Here is a 7,025-nt window from a genome sequence, read left to right as displayed (position 1 = left end):
CACAAGCTATCGTTGAATCAACTTTGATGTAGAGCAGCTTTGGTCACCTTCTGGATGTATGACAGTTTAGCTTTGTAACTCTCTTCGAACACTAAGATGTGTTCTCTCGCTGTATTGAATATCAGGATGATATTCCAAGTTAAGCACTTTGCACTGGAACGTTTTTATCAGACACCTCTTGTTAACCTCTTGACCTCTTTCACAACCCCTTTTTTTTCTGTGTCTTTACGTCCTTATATATGAGAGTAGAAGAATAGTTCCGTTGGAGGGAAAACTATTCCGTTTGAAATTGGTCTCCCACGCCGAACATGGGTCTTTGCACAATTTCAGCATTTTTCATGGAGTAGTGGTCTTGTAACTTGAGCCTTTTGTTTTGTAGTGAATATTCCATATTCCACTTTCTTGAGTTCATGCTTCACTTGCTTCTTTTGGATAAAGTTACTCTTTTTATGTTCCCATCATTCCTTGTTTGGGGAATCTGACCACTTCAGGATTGGTGCACTTCTTGACCGTTTGTGGTGGAGGTCTGACGTGTCATCCACTTCCGTCCATTTTGAAACCTCCCGCTCAGCACCTCTTCAATATTTTATCTCCATGATATTCTTCTTCTCCAAACTTAGAGTATTTTATCTGCACATGTTGACTAACATTCAGCCTCTTGGAGAAGTGCCGGTTTATCGAGACCATAAAAGATGTCTCGACCACTTGATGTTTCAATCCCATGTATCGAGAGGTCTATCTCTCGAATATTCTTTACGTCTCGAACTCGATAGGTATATCGAGAGGTCCTTACCTCTCGAACTTGGCTTGTGTCTCGAGACTTAGTTGATGTCTCGTAGACCCTTATTCCTCCAGAGTTGTCTCGTGCCTGCTTCTGATCTATCTGTTTGCTTACAACACGAAAACTTCTAAGTTGTTCAAACAAGTTTACCTTAAGCTTAAATATTTCCCGAGTTGAGCTCAAATTACCCGGTTGTATTTTCGCTCTTAGTTTACTTATCGAACTTACATTGTTTTGCCTATGTATCGAGACTTGGGGATTCTTACTTAACAGTTGGTATCATCAAAACCTATTACATGATGTTCCTAACAATTTCCCCCTTTTTGATGATGCCAACACTTATACTTACTTATATGGCTGATTTGAAAAAGAAAAAGCATTGATTTTATTTTCAGCGCATATGGTAAGTTTGACAACTGATCTACTAAAGCAAGAATAACCAAACTCACGCAACACCCCAACAAAAGATATATATATTATCATAACAGGAGTGTTTTACAGGGCTTTAGCAGAAAAGAGAGAAGATAAAGAACAACATCAAATTCGAATGCATGTAGACATCGAGAGCTTACTGCTTATTCGCTTTCCTCTTCTCGTTTATGGCTGCTCGTGTCTTGTGGAGGTCTTCAAAGTTCACCTGCTCTAGATATTCGTTTGATATATCCAGGTGAAGGTAATTGACAAAGGCTTCACCTATGAAGTTGCCTTCAATCACCCCATCTCTCCACCATTCGATGCATTCCGGAAGAGTGAGACCGCTATGAAGAGCTAAGTCAGTTTTGGTAAGAAGACTTACTATGATTCCATGAAGATATTCGTTTGAGTCTTCTTTGGTCCCTGCCTTGTAGCTCTGTAGGAGTAGCTTGTCTCTCTTCTCTTTGGCTGTTTGTTGTTCTTGTTTCTTTCTTCTGATTTCCTTGTCTTCTTCTCTTCTTTCTCCTATTTCCAGTGAACGCTGGATCCTTAACATATCTGCTCTTTCAGCTTCCTCCATTTGTTTTCTTGTTGACTTTGGAACTTTTGGAGGAGGAGGAGGTCCAGCTGGTTCACTTGCCGCCCTCTTCTTGCTGGTTGAAGTCCCTCCCTGAGTCTTCTTTTCCCCCTTGTTGGCATCATAGCGGAGGGAAAGTAAGGAGGACAAACCGTCGAAGAGTGCATGGATTTGGGCAGGCATTTGGTGCGACAGGTCAGTGAGTATGGTTTGCATCACATCCTGTCGAAGTTCACTTGAGCGTTGGTGGGCTTGAAGTTCTGCTCGTAACTCGGCGAATTCAGTTCTCATCCTTTCAGTCTCTGCTCGAGCTACCGCAGCCTCATCCGCAGCCCTTTGTGCTGCATTCTCAGCCCACACTGCTTGTTCGAGAAGTTCTTCGTGATTGGCTTGGGAGTCACCGGAGCCAGTCACAGGTATTGCAGCGTTTCGAACAACAGCAAGTACATGCTCAAGTTGAGCCATCCTCTGAGATTGATCAGCCATGAATTGACGCACCTCGCCAATGAAAGCTCGTTCGGCCTGTTGATCAAAGTCAGAAGAAGAAGGAGAAGAAGATTGAGTGGTACCTCTAGTCGGAGGGGACTTGGGTGCTTCCAGATTTCCACCCATGACTTGCATTCGTGATTCCACCTCTCGACTGACTTCCTGAGGTTCAGCAGGGACACTGGGATCAGAGCTCGAAGGTAGCTCCATATCAGGTGCTTCCCGGTTTCCACCTGAGGGATGGATCACTTCTTGCTCTTCACCTCTCGAACCTGGAGCCTCAGCTTCAGCTGCTGGTAAGGTAGGATTGGCCAAGGTGGGAGTCTCTGCATCAGATGCTTCCCGGTTTCCATCTGATTGAGGTTCCCCCTCAACACTACCTCTCGAACCAGTGCTGGGAACGTGATCATCTACTGGAGGAGTTGATTCATCGGCAGGTGCTTCCCGGTTTCCACCTTCTTGAACCTCAACTCTCGAACCAGCAGGGTTCTCCTCATTCTGCTCTTGTTGCTCACTTGTTTGCACTTCAGTATGCTCTGGTGAATCTGGAATATCTATTATCTCAGGAGCAACTGGTGCACTCCACCTTTCCCTATTAACCATATCGATGGGAAAGCCTGGGAGTTGGAGCAACAAAATTTCACCCTCTCGAACTGTCTGAGCTTCATCTGTTGCATTCGAGGGTGTGGACTCAGGTGGTGGCAGTAGTAAGACAGAGTTAGGTGCCACCTCATGTGCTTCAGAGGTCTCGGATTCACCTCTCGAAGCTACCTGGTCTTCTAGAGCAGATTCACTCACTTGGGACAAGGGGATTGCTGCAGTTGGAGTAGGAGTGTCAGCATCATCTCGAGCAACCCCAGAGGTCTCTCCTGGACCTCTCGTGTGTTCTACACTTTGTCCCAAGGATATTGCTGTGGCAAGCCTGATATCCTCTCGAAATTGAGCATCTAGTTCAGGATCTTCTTCAGGCTCGGCTTCATCTTCTTGTGCATCAACAGCTATGCCCTTTCCTTTGTCAGATCGACCAAGATTACTCCTGATTACTTGCATCTCATGGGCACGGTTTTGAAGCTCGTCGGCTGGGATTTCAGTGAGATCTAACCAGTTTAGTGCAAATCGTTCCTCAGCCTCCATCTCTGCTGCTCTTGAGATCAATTGATCAAAGGGACCTGTTCTCCAGTTGATCCAGCGAAGTACTCTGGAGAAGTCGTCCAAACTCGATACATTCTCAACACTTTGATTCAATCGAGATGTGATTTCAGCATTCAGCTCATCAGAGTCAGCAGGTAGGATTTCTGTTGCTGATGCACACTCCACAGCTTGTTCAGTTATCTCTCGAACAACCGAGAGATCATGTGTCAACCCATCATTCAGAAAAGCTTGCACTGGGTTCCTGACCACAGTGCCCTGACCATCAGCAGCCACCACACAGTCTAGATCTTCAGCTGCTGGAATATCTACCTCTCGAACCACCTGTCGTGGTTCCTCAACAATACCCTGTACTGGATCACTGATCCCAGTACCTTCAACTTCTCGAGCCTCCTCTTGAGGCAAACCAACAGATTCATCAACATCCTCAGCACCATCAACAGCAAGTATATCAACACTTAAAGTTCCTGACAGGGACTTGGTAGGGGGCACTCTCTCAACCTCAGTGGCCAGTGTAGCCTGAGGTTCCCCCTGGGCTTGTGCCCTGTCCTCAAATGGTACTTGTATAACGGACGGTGTCACCTCTCGAACCTGGGTGACAGCAGCAGTCTTGGTCCTCTTGGCCTTCCTTTTCAATTCAACCCTCTTGACTAGGGTGTCCAAAAGCTCGTCATCAGAGCGCTTCTCCTTAGCTGGGGCTTTCCTTTTGCCCCTTCCCTTAGGCTTTGAGGGTGAAGATGCATCCTTAGCACCTTTTGCCTTAGCTTGAGGTTTCGTTCTACCCATATAGGTATTCCGATGAACCTCTCGCCCTTCCCTCAGTTCGAAGCCCTTCAGTCTCAATAGAAATTGAACAACAAAGCCAAAACCAACCTTTTTGTAGATTGTCAGGTCGGAGTTGGAAACTGAGCTCTGCACTTGGTGTTTGAGGCAGTCGAAGATGATGTGAGCCCAGTCCAACTTGTTGTTGTTCCAGATGGCGTGGAGGATTTTCAGAGTGTCCAGATTGACTTCGTCTGTTCCGGACACCTTGCCGAGGATGAATTTTATGATGAGCTCGGCGGCTAGGGCAAACCTCTCCTTCAAATGAAATCTGCGGAGGTCAGAGGATGCTCTGGGTGGTGCAGTCTCCAATCGGATTTTGTCCCAAAACTCCTGCTTATCCATGTTGTAGTCCGATAGGTGCTTGACTGCCTCCTCCGACGTAGCAAAGTCGAATGCTGCTCGTAAATCACCCACAGAGATTGTTATGTCTATTTCGTTGAAGCGGCTTTCANGTTTTTATCAGACACCTCTTGTTAACCTCTTGACCTCTTTCAAAAAACCTCCTTGTTTTTTTCTGTGTCTTTACGTCCTTATATATGAGAGTGGAAGAATAGTTCCGTTGGAGGGAAAACTATTCCGTTTGAAATTGGTCTCCCACGCCGAACATGGGTCTTTGCACAATTTCAGCATTTTTCATGGAGTAGTGGTCTTGTAACTTGAGCCTTTTGTTTTGTAGTGAATATTCCATATTCCACTTTCTTGAGCTCATGTTTCACTTGCTTCTTTTGGATAAAGTTACTCTTTTTATGTTCCCATCATTCCTTGTTTGGGGAATCTGACCACTTCAGGATTGGTGCACTTCTTGACCGTTTGTGGTGGAGGTCTGACGTGTCATCCACTTCCGTCCATTTTGAAACCTCCCGCTCAGCACCTCTTCAATATTTTATCTCCATGATATTCTTCTTCTCCAAACTTAGAGTATTTTATCTGCACATGTTGACTAACATTCAGCCTCTTGGAGAAGTGCCGGTTTATCGAGACCATAAAAGATGTCTCGACCACTTGATGTTTCAATCCCATGTATCGAGAGGTCTATCTCTCGAATATTCTTTACGTCTCGAACTCGATAGGTATATCGAGAGGTCCTTACCTCTCGAACTTGGCTTGTGTCTCGAGACTTAGTTGATGTCTCGTAGACCCTTATTCCTCCAGAGTTGTCTCGTGCCTGCTTCTGATCTATCTGTTTGCTTACAACACGAAAACTTCTAAGTTGTTCAAACAAGTTTACCTTAAGCTTAAATATTTCCCGAGTTGAGCTCAAATTACCCGGTTGTATTTTCGCTCTTAGTTTACTTATCGAACTTACATTGTTTTGCCTATGTATCGAGACTTGGGGATTCTTACTTAACAGTTGGTATCATCAAAACCTATTACATGATGTTCCTAACATATTCCCCCTTTTTGATGATGCCAACACTTATACTTACTTATATGGCTGATTTGAAAAAGAAAAAGCATTGATTTTATTTTCAGCGCATATGGTAAGTTTGACAACAATTCTACTAAACATGAATAAGTAAACTCACGCAACACCCCCAGCAGAAGATATATGTATTAAGATTAAGGGAATGTTTACATAACAGAGTTTAGTGGAAAAGATTCAAAGAAGTAAGACCAAGAACAACATAAGTATCAATACATTGAAATAAGATGGAGTTTGGACCACGAGAGCTTACTTCTTGTTGCCTTTCCTTTTCTTGTTAATGGCTTCTCGTGTCTTGATGGGGTCTTTCGGATTTACCAGGCTTAAGTATTCATCTGTGACATCTAGATGCCTGTAGTTCCTGTAGGCTTCCCCCACGAACTCACCATCAATTACTCCATCTTTCCACCAAGCAATACATTCTTCTGGAGACATGTTGCTGTGTGTTGATATTCCAGTGATTTTCAGAAGCTTGAATATCTCCAGAGTCAGAATTTGTTCAGTGTCTTCTCTGTTCCCAAACTTAAAGTTTGTCATGAGAAGATCTATCTTCCTTTCTTCTTCTGACTGTCGTTCTTGTCTTTTTCTTCTTCTTTCTCTGTCCTCTTCTCTCCTTCTCTCCATTTCCAGTGTACGCTGGACCCTTAGGTTTTCTGCCTGTTTGGCATCCTCCACTGCTTTGCTCATGATTCTTGGTATTTTTGGAGGTGGTCCAGCTGGTTCACTTGCTGCCCTTTTCTTGCCCGTTGTATCCCCCTTCTTTTTCTCTTTATTTTCCCCCTTGTTGGCATCATCAGTACGGGAGAGGAGGGTGGACATACCTTCGAAAATAGCTTGAAGTTGGGCAGGGACTTGGTTCGACAGGTCATCGAGTATGGCCTTCATCACATCCTGTCGAAGTTCACTGGAATATTGGAAGGCTCGCAGCTCTGCTCGCATCTCGGCTAATTCAGCCCTCGCACTTGCAGCCTCTGCTCGAGCTACAGCGGCTTCATCAGTGGCTTTCCGTGCTGCATCCTCAGCCCATATCGCCTGTTCGAGAAGTTCGGCATGACGGCCTTGGGATTCACTTGTGCCATCAGCAGGCATTGCAGCATTGCGGACCACAGCGAGTATTCTTTCGAGCTGAGCCATCTTCTGAGATTGATCAGCCATGAATTGACGCACTTCGCCAATGAAGACTTCTTCGGCCTGTTGATCATAGTCAGAAGTAGGAGATGAGGATCGAGATGTACCTTTCGTTGGAGGGGACTTGGGTGCTTCCAGATTTCCACCCATGACTTGCAATTGCGAGTCCACCTCTCGATTTACTTCCTGAGGTTCAGCAGGGACACTGGGATCAGAGCTCGAAGGTAGCTCCATATCAGGTG

This window comes from Ipomoea triloba, chromosome 3 (assembly GCF_003576645.1).
Source record: "Ipomoea triloba cultivar NCNSP0323 chromosome 3, ASM357664v1".
NCBI lineage: Eukaryota > Viridiplantae > Streptophyta > Magnoliopsida > Solanales > Convolvulaceae > Ipomoea > Ipomoea triloba.
This window is presented reverse-complemented; position numbering follows the sequence as displayed.